At 41.0% G+C, this 21,801-nt stretch overlaps 1 long non-coding RNA gene across 3 annotated transcripts; it reads right to left on the reverse strand.

The window, feature by feature from the left end:
* Nucleotides 1-5,383: 5,383 nt before the first annotated feature.
* On the reverse strand, nt 5,384-8,603 carry LOC124857075. Of its 3 annotated transcripts, none has more exons than XR_007035499.1 (6): nt 8,534-8,603; nt 6,902-7,103; nt 6,669-6,775; nt 5,784-5,846; nt 5,657-5,664; nt 5,384-5,560 (listed from the first exon to the last, which is right to left on the reverse strand). It is a non-coding gene; the product is annotated as an uncharacterized LOC124857075 (long non-coding RNA). The 3 variants fall into 3 exon arrangements; XR_007035498.1 differs by lacking the exon at nt 8,534-8,603 and adding an exon at nt 7,998-8,054; XR_007035500.1 differs by lacking the exon at nt 8,534-8,603 and adding an exon at nt 7,568-7,581.
* Between the last annotated feature and the right edge of the window lie 13,198 nt (nt 8,604-21,801).

The following is a 21,801-nucleotide window of genomic DNA, read 5'->3' on the forward strand; positions in this document are numbered from 1 at the left end:
GTAAGTGTAAAAGATTTTAATGACAAAAAACAAAAACTCACTCACAGCAGGAGGCAGGAACAAAACAACGGACGGGCAGGCGAGACAGGCATGGAATGATCTGAAAATAAGACTTGAGCATCAAAACTTGACATGAGCATCAAAACTTGACATGAGCATGAAAGTGAAAAATGTTTCCGCGAAGACTAAACAGAACAGGTGTGTATAAATGGAGCATGGTACAGGTGGAGCAACAAAACAAAAACAGAGTTCAGGCGGGCGACCGGGAGGTCGTCCTGAGCAGAAACAGAGTTCAGGCGGGCGACCAGGAGGTCGTCCCGAGCAGGCACAGAGTTCAGGCGGGCAACCAGGAGATCGTCCCGAGCAGGCACAGAGTTCAGGCGGGCGACCAGGCCTGCACCAAAGACGTGGAGGCCGACTGAGCAGAGTAGAGGACCTCCCAGACGCTCTGTGGAACTCCAGAGGCGTGGAGCCTGGCGCATCCTCAGAGGCAGAAGCTGAGGCGTCAGCCGGACCCTCAGTGGCATGAGCTGAGGCGTCAGCCGGACCCTCAGTGGCGTGAGCAGAGGCTGAGGCGTCGCCGAGACCCTCAGTGGCATGAGCAGAAGCAGAGGCGTCGGCCGGACCCTCAGTGGCGTGAGCAGAAGCAGAGGCGTCGGCCGGACCCTCAGTGGCGTGAGCAGAAGCAGAGGCGTCGGCCGGACCCTCAGTGGCGTGAGCAGAAGCAGAGGCTGAGGCCGGACCCTCAGTGGCGTGAGCAGAAGCAGAGGCGTCGGCCGGACCCTCAATGGCGTGAGCAGGAGCTGAGGCGTCGGCCTGACCCTCAGTGACGTGAGCAGGAGCTGAGGCGTTGGCCTGACCCTCAGTGACGTGAGCAGGAGCTGAGGCATCGGCCTGACCCTCAGTGACGTGAGCAGGAGCTGAGGCGTCGGCCTGACCCTCAGTGACGTGAGCAGGAGCTGAGGTGTCGCCCGGACCCTCAGTGACGTGAGCAGAGGCTGAAGCAGAGCCTGGCGAACCCTCATCTCTGGGTTCAAAGGCAAGAACGAGGACAAAACGTTCCTTAAATCCCTCAGGAACAGGGTCCAGCGGCGCTTCCTCCTCACTGTAATAAACAATTATGGGTTTTTGTCAGCTGAGCTTATTTAATCAAGTTGTCTGTACACATTACTTCATTGAACTGATTAAAATCTGTTATAAGAACGTCAACTTAAAAAGAGAGAAAGAAACTACAAATAATCCATTCTGCACACTTATGAAAAGTAGTTCCAGCTGTGATCCACTGAACACGTATGCGCCACTACGTAACGTCAACGGTCACATGGTACACTCGTCAGAAAATTTTCTGAATGATTCGCCGCCATCTTCTTTCTCGCTGGGTCTCTCATCCTTCCAGAGTAAGTAGACTTTAATTCAATACTTTGTAGGATTTATTTGAGAACACTGTTTGATTTAACTATGTTTTTGTTTTAAACAGTCGTCTAATGTTTTTAATTCCGTATTTCATACTATATTTATGTTTAATTTTTAAGGGAACTAGCTAGCTAGGGCACCTTTCCAAAAAAAAAAAAAAAAAAAACGTAGGTAATTTTTTACCTGGACATCTAATAAGTGTTTTAAAATATTAAAATGTAATTTTCCCGTGGTAACCCCTCCTATCCCGCTCGCTTTTTGTCCGTTTCCCGCTCCCCCTTTGCTCTGTTGTCGGCTAGCTGCACTGCCTGCCTTCGACAGACAGAAAAGAACTTGGACACAAGAGGGATATAGAGAATATAAACTGTAAAGGTACGAATATAATTGAAATCAGATAAAACTACAATATAAATGTATTTTAGACCCACTGATGACATAAAGACGGTTTAAATTCTAAAATAAATAAAATGCTCAGATTATGGGCGTTGCAGCTGTAAGCAATGTGAGATGGTTCAACACCGTCACTTTTTCCAGTTTTCCTCAAATGCTTTGTGGTGTTATATTTGCGCCACCAACGTGAGCGCATATATCTATGTCAACAAACACAAATTTGTGGTGTGTGTGTTTAAATCTCACACACCCTCAACTCTGATAAACTGTTGCTCTGAATGCACTGTGATGTGCTCGGCTCTTTCGAGCTCGCACACAGACTGGCGCGTGCCCGGTTCTGATAGCTGCGTGAAGCTGACACCCCACCCACTTGAAAAATTCCAGCAAATAGACAGAATGGTTAGTGCTTCGTTTGTGCAGGTTTGTGCCGTTAAAATTTTTGTTTGTGCTGTTTTGGTTTCTGAGATATTAAAGATTATTTTTTAGGTCATCCAGAGGTCACCATCCCCCCATTTTACTCCGAATTGAACCGGAGTGGGCTCATTTTTTAGTGCTTCGTTTGTGCAGGTTTGTGCCGTTAAAATTTTTGTTTGTGCTGTTTTAATATCTGAGATATTATAAGGTTTAATTTCGGCCGATGACGTCACCATCCCCCCATTTTACTCCGAATTCAACCGGAGTGGGCTCATTTTTTAGTGCTTCGTTTGTGCAGGTTTGTGCCGTTAAAATTTTCGTTTGTGCTGTTTTAATTTCTGAGATATTATAAGGTTTAATTTCGGCCGATGACGTCACCATCCCCCCATTTTACTCCGAATTGAACCGGAGTGGGCTCATTTTTTAGTGCTTCGTTTGTGCAGGTTTGTGCCGTTAAAATTTTTGTTTGTGCTGTTTTGGTTTATGAGATATTAAAGAATATATTTTTTTAGGTCATCCAGAGGTCACCATCCCCCCATTTTGCTCCAAATTGAACCGGAGTGGTCTACCTTTTTAATGCTGTTTGTGCCGCTTTTATGTACAAGCTATATCATTTTCTTTCAGGTGATCACTGACGACTTAAATCGATGACGTCTATGGCCTGCGCTGAACATCATCACCACAAAGCAAGCAGTTATTCATTTCGTGTTTTTCTTTCATCATGCAAGTTAAATTGTGTTTTCATCTGATGTTGTAAAATGTATGCCTTGTTATATTGTTTTGCACTTTATTCCTTAATAAAGATTATGAAACTTTTTTGGTCTCAAAGAAATTTGCTTTAAATATGTCTACTAAGTCACCAATACATTTAGCTTTCTACACAGTAATTCAATATTATCCTCTCACAAATGGGGAAAAAACCACCAGCTGCAGCCTACACATTCCTTGCCCAAAACCTGACATGGTCTGCCACTGCTATGATGTAATGTTTATAATTTCATTAACTGTTCTGTTATAACAGTATTTTTTAAAGGTGGTTTTAATAATCTAATTCAGCTTGTGTACGCTGGTCAAAAGCGGAAGTGCGAGTAGGTCATTGGCTCAAAGTTCATAACCAAGTAATTTACTTTTTGTTCAAATAAAATTTTAAAATGCGTCAAGCATTAATTTCTAATTTCTGACATTAAATGTAAGAATTTTTAAAAGCGCTTGGCAACTTTGATATACTAAGTTCTCACGCAATGTCATAGGGATTGGCTCCACCCACGTACTGACCCCCACCACTGACCTTGTTTTGGCCGTAATTTAAACGTTTTACTACTTGTACAAGGTAAGTAAGCTAATAATGTTTAGGTTTTAGATAAAACACTGTTTTTTAAAAGTCCAGACTTTTAAAAAATGTTGAAACAAAGATTCGGCAAGGTTTCATTTTGCAGCTATTCCATTTATTTTCAGTCATCGATGTTTAGCTACATCAGTAGACTCCACAGAACTAAGACACATTTTTTAAGTTGAACAGATACTTCAATTGAAAATTCACAAGACAAGTAGTAGTAAAAAATTCAACATTTAAAATAAAATAAAAACATACTATAATTACAACACAGCATAAATGGCTTACAGATTTGAGAGAACAATTTAAACTGAGTTTTTGAGTTGTGATAGAATGCTGAAATATCAATGTTTTGTGGCTTTGGGAGATTATATAGGCCAGAATAATATTTTGATTAATGCTAATCAAAGCCTTTTCGTTCTTTAACTAGATGCCTCGACAGCCATCAATAGACAGGGATTCCCTTATTGCAGTTCTCTGCAGTTCAAAAGAAGCTATCCTTCTAAATGGCAAAATAGCCACTCCAGCTGCCACTATTTGGACAGTATTAAGTCAGCAGCTGGAAAACAAGATGTCTCCAAAAGCCCTGTACACTTTTGTAAGATCTAACAGACACAACATCTGGTCATGTTTGGAGATCAGTGAGCAGGAAAGTGATCGTGAGAGCAGTGTGGACACAGAGTTTGACTCTGGCTCCATTTCTCCTGGACAAGACGACTGCTCAGGTTTTCAGCTTGAAGTTCCTTTTGAGGAATGGATCAAATTTGTACCTGAGAAAGTGGAATATAATGACAAGTTTTCATCATCTGGCAAAAGGGAATACATGATTTTGAAGCCTGGCACTTGGAGTCATGTAATTAACCATCTGATTTGGAAAAAGATCAAAAGCACATGTACATTTGTGTTCCAGAGAGCAAAAGTTTATCCAACTGTCACAAACAAATATATAGATATCAAAGGCTTCTGTAAAGAGTGTCAAGGCCATATTAAAATGACTTGTGCTAGAGAGCCAACGGTAAACAGCCAAATGCTGCTTCAGTGCTCCATCGAAGACATTGATATCTCCCTGCACACTGGGCAATTCAAGAGGTTCATGTCTGGAAATCTTCATGCACAGATTTCAAAAGAGCTGTGTGAGGGCAGGATGGAGCCGGCTGTATGGAGGTCAGCGAAGGCATCAGATTTGATGGATATTGGAGATGCTGAGCCAAGTCACCTTCCAAATTTGGCCACCCTACGAAAAGCTAAGCAGGAGAGAAGAGATTTGGAATTAGGTGACAAAGATCCCATTTTGTCTTTGCAGTTATTAAAATATAGCACACCTCACAGTGGTAGTATAAGAGACATTGGTCTAGACAAGTTCTTCTGCCACTATTGGAGTCAAACACAGCTACATGTGTATAAGGCATTGTCCAAAAAATGCCCCTCAGTAGTTTGCTTTGACGCAACTGGCTCAGTTGTGAGAAGACTGGTGAGACCAAATGGTACATCTGGCCACATCTTCTTATATCAAGGCGTTCTGACAGGGGACAACTGCTCAGTCCCAGTTGTGCAAATGCTGTCAGAGAGACACGACATTAATGCAATTGCAACATGGCTGACAGAATGGCTTCGTACAGGTGCTGCTATACCAAAGGAAGCCTGAGTGACTTTTCTCTGGGTATTCTTGGTGCTCTGGTGAAGGCCTTCACTCCTTACCCCGATCGGAAGACATACATTAACGAATGCTTCCGTTTGCTACTTGGGAACCAGTCTGCAAAACTTCCTCCTTGTTTTATCAGGGTTGATGTGGCACACTGCATAAAGATGATCTGTCAGTGGGACTGCCTGAAAAACAAGTCACACCGTGTCAAAGATTTCTTTGTCAGGGCAATAGCAAAGCTTCTTCAATCACAGTGCTTGGACCATGCAAAACAGCTAATACATGCCATCACTGTTGTGGCCCTCAGTGAGGCAGAGGGTGATGATAGTTCTGGAGTCCCTCTCGAATCAGAGATGTGCAAAAAATATCTAAAAACCCAGATCACAGAAGACTCCATCATCATTCCAGCTGAAGATCCAAATGAAATGCATCAAGTGGATTATTTTGACGAGATCCAGACTGACCTACGCGGCTGGGTATCAAACATATGCGAGGAGAGCAGGTCACTCGCTGCAGCCAATGGGGATAGGGACAACATCCATTTCCTCCCAGATATTGTTCCACACATAATAAGACTAGCAAGTTACTTACCACTTTGGACAGGAGTAATGGTCCCCCTCTTCAAAAGCACCAACCTCACAGCAAGCTCAGCCACTGTTGAAGCAGAATTCAAAAATGTAAAGCATGGCCTTTTTAAACACGAGAACTTACCCATTCGAGTTGATCGTTTTATTTCTCGTCATCTTTCCTTTATAGAAGGAAATATGCGGATTTGTTCTGCAAAAGCGAAAAATGATGAGGAAACATCTGGATTAGCAAAAGTTTCCGAAACAAACTCTGTATCCATGACTACCCACAGTGCTGAAGCCAAGACAAGAATGGATTCTCACCAATCTGTAGAATCCGATGAAACCACAAACATTCCTCCAACAGATGAAGACGTGGTTGAAAACTGGAGGGGACTAATTCTTCCACCCAAAAAAAGGAAGAGAACTTCTTATCTCACTTCCTGCACAGAATGGCTCCATGCAGATCCATCTTTTGGGGCAAAAAGAGTGAAAGTGGGACTATTAAAAAATGGAAATCTGCATCAACCGATTAGAGTTGGGAAATCAACAATCTCTGTTCTGAACACATGTGCATTTGATGCGTTTTGTCAGTGCTTATGCTGTGCTTTCTGTGACAGCTCAGCATTTCAAAATGTTGTCAGGAACAACAGTGACAACCCCATCTTGCTGCTGGTAAAAGCCATTGCAACAGATGGTGTGACCCCAAAGATCTATTCACAGAGGGCAGAGCTGCTTAGTGCAATGTTTGAAAAAATCCAGTTGAGGTCTGGTGCCCATCAAATCGATGCCCAGTGCAATATCTCCACGGTCATTGGAAAAACAATGAGAAATATATCCAGCGTTTACATCTCAAAACACTGCTCTTCACAGTTATGCCAGCTAAACAAAGGAACAACAAGGGAAGTACCATTTGTTTCTCCTGACATTTCTGTGCTGATGGACTGTGGCATGGCTCAGCTTGACATTTCAGTGGAAAATGGACTCTTCCTTCCGGAGTCTCCCTGCCTTCGCCCACTACCGAAGGAATCAGAATGTCCACTTGAATTCAAAACAGGAGCCAGCACCTCAGGAAAAATGCTCTGTGCTGGAACTGTTACTCACAGCTACAGCATTGGAGAAATAACATGGATTGACACTGACCTTGCAAACACAACTCAGTTTCCTTTGAGTGAATTTCCCCCCACTGTTGCTCTCCAAGGAAATACATTCTCTTTGAGAGGAGTCATCGCTTTCAAGGGAAGCTTGACTAAAGATGGTCTGGGACATTACATTGCATACTGCCGAAGAGCTCCATGTGTGTGGGAGCTTTATGATGACCTGGCAAATATAGTGAAGACTGTGTCTGAAAAGAAGACAATACAACCACATGCAGTGTTATACACAGCAGACTGAATGCTGTGAATCAACACATTTTGGGGGAACATTTCTGAGAAGCCCAGATCAAAAGGCAAATACATTTTGCCATGGTTTGATATTCCTGACCAGAAATAGGTTCTATTTTAATGTTCTTTGTTACAAGTTCTTAGATGGTTAAGTATGCCATATGTTGCCTGTGGTGATTTATAACATAAAGTTAATTTTCCAAATCAGAAGTGTTTATTCTTCTTTGAAAGTATAATGTAGATTACATTTTCAAACAGTAACTTGGTTATGCGTGATCTCAGAAGTCATGGTTACCTCTCTCAATTAATTAGAATAGAAAACCTTTATTGTTCCAAAATAGGAACATTTGAGTGTGTCAGCACCAAACCATAAGGCAATGAAAGTACACAAGTTCATATTTATCTAAAAAAGTAGAAAACTTACCCAAACTAAAAGCTATAAGAAACAAAGTGCAAAAAACAATCACAAAAAGGCTGAAAGGGATTTACAATAAAAGAGAGGAAAAATACAATACTGTGCAGTTATCAGTAAGGTATAGGTTATATATATTAAATTAGGCGTGCAGAACAATCAGGTGACAGTGGTGACAGCATTTATGTAAACACTTGATCAGATAAAAACTTGATCAGATAAAAACTTCAATATTGGCATGAAAGTAGAAAACCTATTGTTTGTTGGAAGCAGTGATGGTTAGTCTATAAAGTCTAACAGCAGCTCTGATCTGCAAAAAAGTACTTTTGTCCACTTAAGGTAAAGCTTCACTTAGGCTAAAGTACCTCTCCATGTCTTTACTAGCTTCATGTATGGGATGGGAAATACTGTCCAACTATGAATATATTGGTCATGTGCCCACCTCATGGTGGTGATGATGTTCAGCGCAGGCCATAGACGTCATCGATTTAAGTCGTCAGTGATCGCCTGAAAGAAAATTATATAGCTTGTACATAAAAGCGGCACAAACAGCATTAAAAAGGTAGACCACTCCGGTTCAATTTGGAGCAAAATGGGGGGATGGTGACCTCTGGATGACCTAAAAAAATATATTCTTTAATATCTCATAAACCAAAACAGCACAAACACAAATTTTAACGGCACAAACCTGCACAAATGAAGCACTAAAAAATGAGCCCACTCCGGTTGAATTCGGAGTAAAATGGGAGGATGGTGACGTCATCGGCCGAAATTAAACCTTATAATATCTCATAAACCAAAACAGCACAAACAAAAATTTTAACGGCACAAACCTGCACAAATGAAGCACTAAAAAATGAGCCCACTCCGGTTGAATTCGGAGTAAAATGGGAGGATGGTGACGTCATCGGCCGAAATTAAACCTTATAATATCTCAGATATTAAAACAGCACAAACGAAAATTTTAACGGCACAAACCTGCACAAACGAAGCACTAAAAAATGAGCCCACTCCGGTTCAATTCGGAGTAAAATGGGGGGATGGTGACGTAATCGGCCGAAATTAAACCTTATAATATCTCAGAAATTAAAACAGCACAAACGAAAATTTTAACGGCACAAACCTGCACAAACGAAGCACTAACCATTCTGTCTATTTGCTGGAATTTTTCAAGTGGGTGGGGTGTCAGCTTCACGCAGCTTTGTGCTGCACAGGGGTGAAAGTGAGCCGATACGGTCCGGTACTGCGCCGGCACGAAGTATCGAGAAGAGGGAAGAACGGCTGTCTGCTATGAAGCCGTCATCCAGAACCAGTTACGCTGCAAAAAATTCACGAGCAAACAAAGAAGATCACATCCGCTATCAATGGGCAGTCTAAAACATGACTTTCTCTGTTTATAAATATAACTATTTTCCCCTCATTCCAAATTGTTTCTGAACTGTTCTGCTATGCTGGAGCCTCAATGCTCTTGCTTTGCCTCCTCCCTCGGGAGCTCCAGGCTTTTGTTAACGGTCAGCCTTTAAAACGAGCACCGCTACGTTTAATGTATGTCTGCTCGCTGCTAAATACCCCAGTTAAAAGCAAAGGGAGAGTAACTCGTGTTACGTGTCATGTTATTTTGCTGAATTACAACAACACGGTACAGCTCGAAAACACCGCTTACGACCAGATTTCACATACGATACACAAGAGCGCATGCGCGCTTACCCCCAAAACAGAGCGGTTGCCAAGGAGATCGGTGCGTTCAATTCAATTTTATTATTTTGTCTCTTTTAGGTTGCACCACTCTGCTTTGCTGTGTCTGGTGTGTAACTCTTCAATGAGATGGTACTGCAAGTGCTGTAGTTTCTCCTCACCAAAACAGCACACACTAATCACCCATTACAAACTGAAGCATTGTAATCAGGCAAGAAATTGTTCTCTTCCCTGTGTGTGTTCCTTCAGGACTGAATATTCCCTTAGAAAACATCTAGCTAAAGATCACAAACATTCTTGTTCAAAGCGGACAACTTCAAAGTTGAATTGTGAACTGTGAAGTTTTTCAGAGACGTGCACAGATGCAGAATATTTTGCACATCTAAAACGTCACATAAACAACAGAGAAACTGTAAAATGTCCTTATTTAGGGTGCAATTTCCAGTCCAATGTGTACAGTACTTTTTATGCACATAAATGTAGGAAGCATCAATTGTGTTCTTCTGAAACGTTTCGTTCTAACTTGCATGAGAGTTGCGCTTTGGTAAATGTGAGCTCTGAAAATACTGAATTACAGATAGAGAATTATCATCCTGCATTGACAACTGACGATCTAGTAGATGATCAGGATCTCGGTGATTTGCTTGAACACCAATTTGCCTCCCTCTTACTGCGCATGCAAACAATTTTACATGTCTCTAAGGCAACTACCCAGGAAATAATAAATGAGCTAACTAATATAAATCTAATTTTAGAGGAGTTCACACCTAAACTTGTTGATGTATTGATCAAACATAACTGTGAAGTCAATAGTTCAGTCACTGCAGCCATAACAGAGATTTTTAAAAAAGCTAACCCTTTAAGCTGCCTGTCAGGGGATGGTCCTTTTGGCTCCGATTACAAAAGAACAGCATACTACAAGAATCATTTTAAAGTAATTGAGCCAATTGAATATATTTTAGATGCACATTTGCACTGTAAATGTGTTTATGTTCCAATTTTAAAAGTTTTGACTGAGTTATTAAATCGTAATGATGTGTTAGATAAAGTTATTGAAGCTGAACACAGAGGAACTAAGGGGTGCTGCCAGTATAAAACATACAGAGATAGTTCATATTGCAAAAACAATGCTTTTTTTATATCAGAAGATCTATGAATTGCTCTGGGGCTTTATGTAGATGATTTTGAAATCTGTAACCCATTGGGAACATCAAAACAAATTCATAAAATCTGTGTAGTCTACTGGGTCTTATCAAATTTGACTTTGTGTTGCAGGTCATCTGTGCAGTCAATCTATCTTGCTTGTCTATATCACAGTAGTGATGTTAAAAAATATGGATATGGTGTGATTCTTCAACCACTGATTAAAGACCTGCAAGTACTTGAGCAACAAGGTGTGTATATTCAAAAACTGGGAACAACCGTAAGCGGTACTGTGCTTTATATTTCAGCAGACAACTTGGGGGCTCACTCTTTAGCTGGATTTCAAGAAAGTTTTAATGTTGACAAATTTTGCAGGTTTTGTTTAGCCAGTCGGCAAGATATTGACACATTTGAGGTCAAGGACAATGTGTTCCCACTCCGCACAGTTGAATCCCACAAAAGTGATCTACAGAAGTTGAAAAATCATCAATTACATGTAGTTGATGGAGTAAAGAGTGACTGTGTTCTCAACTGCCTTTTGTACTTCCACTCAATCCAAGGGTTTCCTCCTGATTTTATGCATGATGTTTTTGAAAGTATTGTTCCAAAAGAATTAAGTTTATGTCTTAAAAATCTTATATCGAAGCAGTACTTTACATTAGATCAGTTGAATTTCATCATTGAATCTTTCCCTTTCAAGTTTACAGATAAAATAAATAGACCAAAATCAATTTCACAATCCTTTGCTCAGAAAGCTACCATCAGTGGAAACTGTCATGAAAATTGGACCCTTTTGCAACTGCTTCCATTAATGATTTGTCATTTTATACCTGAAAATGACAAAACCTGGCAAATTCTACTGGATTTGAAATAGTTGAACTTTTGGCTAGCAGTCATTTTTCAGAACAGTCATTGTCATACCTGGGGTGTAAAATTTCAGATCACAGGTATCTGTTGAAAGAGATATTTCCAGATTTTCACCTCTTGCCAAAACACCATTATTTAGAACATTATCCTGACCTTATTCGAAGATTTGGGCCTGTGGTTGATTTTTGGACAATATGGTTTGAAGCAAAACATAGCTTTTTTAAAAGGGTTGCCATAACTGTCACAATTTTTAAAACATTTTGCTCACTTTGGCAGCAAAACAACAACTCACTTTAGCCTACTATCTAAACCTGCCAGGTCTGTTTAAACCTGATCTGGAAATTCAACATTGCTCTGTTGAGTCCCCTAAAACGCTTGAGGAGAATATGAAACAGGCCATATTTTGGAAGTATGGAAATATTACTCTTGTCTCTCTAGCAACTCACGCTTCTCTGAAAGGCACAAAATATTCTGAGGGTATGTTTTTGTCCAAGGGGCACACTAGTGGTTTACCAGACTTTGGGAAGTTGTTAAAAATAACAGTAGTAGATGGGAAAGTATCATTCATCGTTGCACCATATAATGTTTGGTACTTGGAGCACCTGCGGAGTTATGAGCTTGTGAAAAAGCAACCTTCTGCACTTGTGATTGTTGAACCAGATGAATTAAATGGATATCAACTTTTGTATCCATACATAAGAGCAGGGAAACTGATTGTGACACCAAAGGCCTTCCTACTTCATTAAGGTAGAATGTAACTGCTTTGGTTGTTTAGTTTGTGCAAGTCAGTGTTGCATGGCTGTGTTGCTTCCTTGTGTTGTCAGCTTCTCATTTGTAGGTTCTTGTCGTTGTGCTTCTGGCGTCATTATATTTGTGGCCTTTTCATTTAAAAAATGTTTTGCTTTCACAAAATACTTAAAAAATAATTACAACCTGCCTACATTTTGGAAAACAAAAGCTAATTAATTGTCTCCTAATTTTGGCCCTTTTTCATAATTCACAGAAAGCAATTGTCAATCCAACAAAGATGCTGCTGCGATTGATAGTTTCACCTCAGGACATCAGAAAGCTAAGACTGGACTCTGTTCCTAAATCAGTTGAGGACCTTAAACTGGTTTTGAAAAACAAACTACAGCTGAGCCAGTCTTTTGACCTTCACTACGAAGATGAGGACTTTCAAGACTTCTGTAACCTGACATGTGTTGATGATCTTCCAAAGGACAAGGCTACACTGAAAATCATCTTCTGCCCTGATTCCTCTGAGCCATGTGTGGATTCTTGTAGTTCAAGTTTAACATTTTCAGCCTCCTCTCCTACATCTACAAGTAGCAGCCAATCAGCATCTTTTACTGGACGTTCACAGCCATGGCCGACAGTCTTTCCAGTTCCCACCTTTTCATTTGATGCAGAGCTTAGGCTTAGGCAGGGAAATGATTCTTTTGAAACTCATGGAAAACTTTTGGCTCTTTCAAAAGATATGAAGTCTGAAATCCTGGATAAGATGGCAGAGACAATGTTTTCCTTTAAGGCGTACCCTGCAAATGAAGACTTTGAAAGTGCAGCCATCGGTCTTGTTGAAAAACACCCTTGCCTCAAGGAACCGGGTTCCACATCAGGATGATATGGATGGAAAATAAGTCTAAAATTTAAGATGGGCAATTATAGGCAGAAACTAAGAGATGCTGGCTGTCAGGAACTAAAGATAAACTCTGAGAAGAGAGGTCCAGGGGATATATGAGGAAGAAGAAACAAGGTTAAAAAACCTAGAAGGTCTGAAACAAACTTTCTTCCAGACCTTCCCCAGGGAAGAGATATTAAAAACCTTGAAGAGGATCGAGTGATTATTTCCCAAGAAATGAAGAAAGCAAATCCAAACTTGGCTTTCATTGACAGTGGAATGAGTGCTACATTTGCACTCAGAAGGAAGGAGATAGTAGAAGAAGAGCCACCTGTAGTGGAAATGAAGGACAGATGGCCTGCCCTTTTTACTGAAAGACAGGTCAGTCATTTTAATTTTTCAAAACCTTATACTTCATACCTACAACTTCTTGCTATCAAAAAAAAGGTTTTCTGTTTTTGGTCCTAAATATTTGTCATTCTCCCTAAAGATTGTCAAGGAATTCACCCGTTTGATGTCAGTGGACCTCTATTCATTCTATGAAGGACTAGATGGAAATCTCCAGAAACTGCTTCTGCTGTATAGGTCAAGGCGTTTTGATGGAAACAAGGAAATGATGGCCTTGCTGGACAGTCTTGACAGGGATGTAAGTGTAACTTTGTTTACATTGTAAACTGTCTAAATGTTTGTTTTTTTAGTAAAATATTTTCCCTGCATTTAGTTACTAGTTATGATAAATCAGTTATTTATCTCCTGTTATGGTGATTTGAATACATTTTCTTTCATTTTTGCAGCCATCAAACCAAAGAAAAAGAACAGCTGTGTTGCTGGGTCTACCATGTTGCATGAAAGAGAAACCTTTCCCGCTCTTAAAGATGTGTGAGGTAAGAAACGTTTCAAATTCAAACATATGTAGTTTATTAGAAAAGATTGTCAGTCTTTTAAGATCATAATTGTAGATTACCTGAATTGTGTATTTACCCAAAATATCTTCACATAAGAATATGAAGTGTAATGGTACAGTATTTTTTTTAGAACTTTCCTGTTTTTTATAAAAACTTTGAAGTCATTTTTCTTTATAAATTTGGCTTTAAAGATTCCCTGGGTAATTGTATCATTTATTCCCATTCAGTTCAGAGTTGGAGATATCATTTAACTCTGCTTAAAATTTATTTAATTTGATATCTCTGTGTTTATGGTTTCCTTTTTAGAAAACAAAGTACTTTGAAGAGCAATGCTTCCATCTAGGACAGGGTTCCCCAACTCCAGTCTTTAAGCGCTACTGCCCTGCAATTTTTTAGATACATCCCTAGCAAAGGTCAAAGAGCCATTCATTTAATTCATGTTTGGTGGAGCATGGACACATTTAAAATTTGCAGAACAGTAGCTTTCAAGGACCGGAGTTAGAGACCCCTATTGGCTTTCTTAGCTGTGCTTCCTTAAAGTAGTCTTTTGTTGTTTTGTTTTTTTCCATGAAGCCAACAGACTGTGAAGTTGATCTCATCAAGGGAATGCTGGTAGGAATCCTTCTTGTCTTGGAAGATGTGAGTGAACCATTTCCGTCCTCCTACCAGGATGTTGCCATTGTGCTTGAGGCAAACATTGTGATTCGTCACCTATGTGATCTACCCAGCGCTTTTATGACACTGATGGGACTGATGTATGTACTGAACTTGAACTGTCCCAAGGACCTAAAATACACTTTAAGTAATCCAGCGTCTTTTCTTGGGAATTGGAATCGACTCGTGCTCTGCTAGGGTCCATTCCTTAAAAAATACCCTTTTCAAATGAAGTGACTCTCTTCATATGAACCAAGGACTGCTGTGTTTTTTTTCTTTTGAAGAAAACCGTTCTTTCCCTATCAGGTTGAGTTAAAGTTAAGATACAAATGTAAGCATGGCAAGTTGTACAACTTAGGAATATTATTGTAACTTGTTTCTTGGAGTTTCCCATAAGGCATTATTGAATGCTCATAAATCCATAACATTGAACTCGGATCCTCTGTTTAGTGTAGTGTCTATTTGCATCTGTTTGCTAAAACATCTGAAATGAAACAAACCAGTATGTATAAAAAGTTCAGTTAAATTTGTTATTCTCATAAAACATTTCACTTTGGAGGATTTCTTAGAGGTTTGGGTAGAATACGATATTTTTACTTGCTTAAAATATGTTTAAACAAGTATGAAAATATTTAAAACCTGTAAAAATGTTTAACAGGTTTTGTGTCTTAGAAAAACCTCAGAACAAATTTGATTTTGCTTTTCAGTAGTTAATTTATACAATTATGTCTTCTTGTTAGAGGGTTTGTTTTTTCTCATCACTGTCCTTGAGAAAAATTAAAAAGTATATTGGAAAAACAATTTTCAAAAGAAGTTAGAAAGAAAAGTATTTTATGTTTTTTAGTGGAAACTTGTAAAACAATATTTTTGCATTTATTTTGAAAAATGACCAGATTTGAATAAAATCTTGTTCATAAAACTTTGTTTCTTATTTAGACTCACTACATCATTTGTTAAAAAGATTGAACATTTAAAGTTGTAAAGAGTCGTACACAGTAAAAAAATAAACATTTTATAGTTCACTTAGGGTTCACTTAAAAATATGAGTTTAAAAGTGAGAATTCCATTTTGATCCAACCAGCTGAGCATTTGTTAAAACTTGTAAAAATGAGTGCATGTGACTGTCACTGCTATTATAACAATGTAAAATTTTGTGTTCCATCAACTTAATGTAATAATGTAAGAACTTTATAAAATAAGTTGGGGCAACTATTTCATTTATTTATCTTAACTGACCATTTTTAGTTAAACATAATTGCTAAAGACAGTTTAGTCAACTTAACTAAAGTTGTAACAAAATCCTTGATGAAGTGTTATGAACTTGACAGTTATAATTGACATAACTGAGTCAAAGCAACAAGTAAACTAGACTGAGTCAAGTTTAGTGAGCAAATACGTTTTTACAGGGTTCAGAAACCAGAATGATGACTAGTTGCTCCTTGAACCCTTCCGGAACAGGGTCCAGCGGCGCTTCCTCCTCGAACCCCTCGTCGCAGGGTTCTGAAGCCAGAACAAAGACTAGTTCCTCACTGAACCCCTGCAGGCTAGGAACAGGAGCTGAGGCGTCGCAGACACCCTCAGTGACGTGAGCTGAGGCGTCGCCGGGACCCCCGATGACTTGAACCGGGGCGTCCCTTCTACAACTTCCTCTGCGACGTGTGTCTGGCCTGGAGTCAGGCTGTGGTGTGTCTGGCCTGGAGTCAGGCTGTGGTGTGTCTGGTCTGGAGTCAGGCTGTGGTGTGTCTGGCCTGGAGTCAGGCTGTGGTGTGTCTGGCCTGGAGTCAGGCTGTGGTGTGTCTGGCCTGGAGTCAGGCTGTGGTGTGTCTGGCCTGGAGTCAGGCTGTGGTGTGTCTGGCCTGGAGTCAGGCTGTGGTGTGTCTGGCCTGGAGTCAGGCTGTGGTGTGTCTGGCCTGGAGTCAGGCTGTGGTGTGTCTGGCCTGGAGTCAGGCTGTGGTGTGTCTGGCCTGGAGTCAGGCTGTGGTGTGTCAGGCTGAGGCTGTGGTGTGTCAGGCTGTGGCTGTGGTGTGTCAGGCTGTGGCTGTGGTGTGTCAGGCTGTGGTGTGTCAGGCTGTAGACCTGGCTGTGGACCTGGCGTGGGCTGCTCTGCAGCAGCATCAGCAGCAACAGCTCCCTGGAGTCCTGGCGTGGAATTAGGTGGACGGCAGTAAAAATGGCAGTAAAAAACCCTACATCATGACATCGTTGCTTTTCTATAATCTTAAATCAGTCTGCCCTTTCTCCTCTGACAACAATGTATTGCAGCTGACTGGATATTTTCTATTTTCCAGGAAATTCTCTGTAAACCCCAGAGATGGAGTCAGCAATTTCTGAAAAACTCAGACCAGCCCACCTGGTACCAACAACCACATCATACTTAAATTCCATTTCCTCCATTCCTTGGTCTCTTGAGAAAACTCAGGTCAAAACCACAACCCACTGACATCAACATTATTATACAGAATCATTTTACCAACCTACCATTACTTATTTCATCATGTAAAAGATGTTCTGATCAGGTTTTTGTATGGTTCAAAATTGCCACCTCTGAAGAATGATGAGGCTCCTTCTAGTCTCTTCTCCAGCCCAACAAACACAATTGCTGACCCAATGTTTAGTTAAAACTATCCAACCTCTATTGAATTGTGAGCCTCCCCCTGCTAAACCAAACAGCATTTGGTTTTAAAAAAATAATGCAGCACTTTTTTGGGTGAAACAGGTCAAGAGCCACTTAGCCACTCATAGTCTAACAGTGTGTTCTGATCTTAAACTTCAAATAAGTATCCATTGTTAGATTCCTATACTTTGAAGCTCCTGCCCAAACCTTTTAGATAAATGTGTGATGAAGAATAATACCTCCTGAGCATGCCTTGATTAGAATTTCACTTATGGTATTAACTTTTAATCCGATGTTATCAAGAGTGTTGCACACTGTTATTTGGCCTTTAGAAATCAGCAACAAGCAGGGAAATATGTTCATGTGACACGTGAAAATTTGCTCATTTAATCAAAGAACAAGTTTTGGTTATACGTTTACATGCCCTCATCACTGGCATAAATCTAGTTTGGGCTTATATTGATTCTTTGCAAAGGTAGAAGGATATTACATCAATATTTTTTTAAAACAAGTAGGTGCACAATTTTAAATTTATTGTGGATATTCTCTAATTTACACAGAGTTCAATTATGCAAACTAATATTTAAGTAAAGGTCCCTAATTATCCCTAAATCACAGTTGTCAACAAGCCTCTGGCATATTTCTGGCTGTTTTGGATCATTGTCATGTTGAGCTTATTTTGTGCAAGTTTTAAAAGTGTGTACCAATTGCTCACCCTCAGATTACAGTAAATATCATTGGATGTTCAAGAACAACTCGGGAATCTCCAAGGTTTAGGCCTGTCATTAACTGGAAAGCAAAATAGAAGTGTCACTTTGCACATGTAAATAAGTCCAGCATAAATATGGACTGATGTTCATATGGATTGCTAAAAATGGCAATCGGATTGCCCACAATCCACATGGGCAATCCATATGTTTGAGATAGCCCACGTGTGGGCAAACAGTTGAACTTCAGTTCGGACATTCAGCAATCACTCAGCCCTAGCCTTGATGGAAAATGTTGTAGCTCTTTCTGCATGAAATTGTCAGGTTTGGCGTGGTGGAGGACCCCAGAATGCAGACGAGCAGGAAGCATCGGTGGTGAGTAAATCATTTAATAAATGAAACTCACTATCAAAAGGTGATGGCAAAAACAGGCATGGACAGGCTTGGCATGAACAACAAGAACTGGCTGAAAACACGGTGACATGATCGGAAATGTTTCCGCGAAGAATGAACAGGATAAGGGTGTGTATAAATGGCAAGACACAGGTGAAAAACAAAACTGATTAACATAGTGCTGGTGGGCCAAATGAAGCTGATTGCTAACAGAGACAGAGAGAACAAAACATGACCGGAGCAAATCAGAAATTCAACGATACAAACTAGTCAGGAAAACATAACGTACAGAACATGAACTAGAACACAAGAAACTAAAGCACAGCCAGGAAAATAACAGAAAAAAGATCTAAAACGTAATCTGAAAACAAGAATAACTAGAACCCAAACAAAAACCAAAACACCCTCAAATCATGACAGAAATATCCAAAACTTGCCTCTAAAACCAGTGCAAATCTTTCATTCACCACAAAGAGAGCACAGTTGGTTAAACTTTATAAAAGCACGGTCTTTGAAAAGAAACCAACCAGTTTAAATAAGGTACCATAAACAACTGACTCAAACTGTATGTTCATGTAGAAGGAATCATTTTGGAAAGTCCTGCTATTTAATATTTTTCCAAACTCAGTGAGTAAAAGTTTGTTCAATAATTGTGATTTCAGAAGAAATGTAAAATAACTACAATCACTCTTGGTCTGAAACCTCATGCAACATAGAGGGAGAATTACTATAGTCACCAAGGTATAGTCACTAAGAACATACTTTCTTTCAGGCAGTAGCTAAGGAAGGCTAATGTGCAGGTCAATCTTAAGTTTGTCAGTAAACTTTAAAATAATTCAGAGAAGGCTTCTGAGAATTTGATTTGGTAAGATGAAACCAAAATGAAGCTTTTTGGCATTAACTTGATTCTGAGTATGCCTGAAGAACACCATCCCTACAGTTACACACGGAAGTGAAAATATTATGACTTTGGGTTATTTTTCTGCTAAGGGTACAAGATGCATTCATCCATCCTGAGGGGCCAACAGATGGGGTTAAGCATTGTAAATTATTGTATGAGGGCCTACTTACCTCAGCCAGGGCATCTGAAAATGAATCATGGATAGGTCCTACATCATCAATGTCTTAAAAAAGCTAACTCAGAAGCACATTAAGGTTCAGCAGCCTAACTAGTCTTTAGATCTCAGTCCTTCAAAGAGAAAAGGTAGGCAATCAGCTCACTACAAGAAAGAAAGATTTCTAAAGATCTAAAGGCAGTTGTAACCGCAGTCATCAGGAACACCAGTGGTAATATACAATGCTGTAATGCACTGCAATCTGACAGCTCCCTCTATAAAAAGGCACATATACAGACCCATCTTAAGTTTGTTTGAGAAAATCGCTTTCACAAAAGGGTTAGAAGAAAGTTATATGCTCAGATAAAATAAAAATTCTGTCTTTGGCATCAACTTCTCAACTTTTAAAAAAAAGAAATGCTGAGCATATCTTGAAGAAACATCTCCACAATAAATTGTTAAAACTGGAAATGTTATTCTCAATGACTGTTGCAAAGAGTATTGGATGACTTCTCCACAATGGATACAGCAAAATCTTGGCAACATCAAGAAAATATGACCAGTTAAATTATGAAGAGATTTTTTTGTCTTAACTAGTGCAACAGCCATTGGGATTTCAAATGTAAATAATAACACTTTCCATAAGTGTTAATATCCTTGGTGGAAATATGTACTTTGGATGCAGTTGAGCAAGCAGCTGGAAAACAGGTTTGTTAACTAAGTAAGCAAGGATCCAAATGCAGATTTATTCAGCCACAGGTCTGTTCAGTTTCTGTTTCTTGCAATTTGGCATCATGTTTTTTTTGTTAATGAACTGGAGTTAGCATTGTAGGTTGCCACAGGTTCTCATTAGATTCTAGCCAAATGTTTTCAGCTTTAGTCTGGGATTTTAAAAAACAAGAACATTTTACAAGATGCAAATCAATTGAGCACCATTTGTAACATTGAAATGTGAGCAAGTTGTTGGGACACTAGCCATGGGTTACAACATAGATAAACAGGGGTACTTAACTAAACAAAGGCCGGTATGAACCTCGGCACCCTTCAAGATCACACTAACATTTTCCTAACAGCCCAGGAAGAGGAGTCATAGCTGGACTTCCCATTATGTCACAGTCTGAACAAAAATGCCGTGTTCCAACCCCAGTGGTGTCTTTCCACGCAGGTCTCAGACAAGAACGGGGCAGGAGAGGCACAACACGCAAATGTCTCCTTGGAGGTGAGCAGACATATCTCTTCAACTTGGATCCACTAAGTCTAACTTAACCTCATCTCGTACTCGTACTCATCATCTTCCGCTTGATCCAGGACCGGGTCGCGGGGGCAGCAGACTCAGCAGAGACACCCAGTCGTCCCTCTCCCCAGACACCTCCTCCAGCTCCTCCCGGAGAAGCCCAAGGCGTTCCCAGGCCAGCCGGGGGACATAGTCCCTCCAGCGTGTCTTGGGCCGTCCCCTGGGCCCCCTTTCCAGTGGGTCGTGCCTGAAACACCTCCCGAGGAAAGTGTCCGTGAGGCATCCGGTATAGATGCCTGAGCCACCTCAGCTGGCTCCTCTTTATGTGGAAGAGCAGCGGCTCTACTCTGAGCCCCTCCCGGATGGCCGAGCTCCTCACCCCATCTCTAAGGGAGTGCCCCTCCACCCTATGGAGGAAGCTCATTTCAGCCGCTTGTGTCTGGGTTCTCGTTCTTTCGGTCATGACCCAAAGTTCATGGCCATAGGTGGGGGTAGGCACGTAGACAGACCGGTAAATTGAGAGCTTTACTTTTCGGCTCAGCTCTCTCTTCACCACAACGGACCGGCACAGCGCCCCCATTACTTTGGCAGCTGCACTGATCCGTCTGTCGATCTCCCGCTCCATTCTTACCTCACTCGTGAACAAGACCCCGAAATACTTGAACTCCTCCACTTGAGGCAGGTACTCCCTTCCAAACTGAAGAGGACAAGCTACCTTTTTCCGGTCGAGAACCACGGCCTTGGAGGAGCTGATCTTCATCGCAGCCGCTTCACATTCGGCTGCGAATTGCCCGAGCGCATGCTGTAGGTCTTGGCTAGAGGGGGCCAGCAGGACCACGAAATCCACTGGTCCCCAAACCAGACCCCCTCCGGCCATTGGCTGCGCCTAGAAATCCCATCCATGAAAGTTATGAACAGGACGGGTGACAAAGGGCAGCCCTGCCGGAGTCCAACATGCACCGGGAACAGGTCTGACTTAGTGCCGGCAATGTGGACCAATCTCCTGCTCTGCTTGTACTGAGACTGGATGGCCCTTAATAAAGGGCCCCCATTCCATACTCCTGAAGCAACCCCCACAGGGCACCACGGGGGACAAAGTCGAATGCCTTCTCCAAGTCCACAAAACACGTGGACCAGTTGGGCAAAATCCCATAAACACTCGAGTACCCTATAGAGGGTAGAGAGCTGGTCCAGTGTTCCATGGCCGGGATGAAAACCACACTGATCCTCCTGAAGCCGAGGTTATCGACTATCGGCCAGATTCTCCTTTCCAATACCCTGGGGTAGGCCTTACTAGGGAGGCTAAGCAGTGTGATTTCCCCTATAGTTGGAACACACCCCAGTCTGCCAGTCCAGAGGCA

Source organism: Girardinichthys multiradiatus, chromosome 20 (genome assembly GCF_021462225.1).
Source record: "Girardinichthys multiradiatus isolate DD_20200921_A chromosome 20, DD_fGirMul_XY1, whole genome shotgun sequence".
In the NCBI taxonomy this organism is placed as follows: Eukaryota; Metazoa; Chordata; class Actinopteri; order Cyprinodontiformes; family Goodeidae; genus Girardinichthys; species Girardinichthys multiradiatus.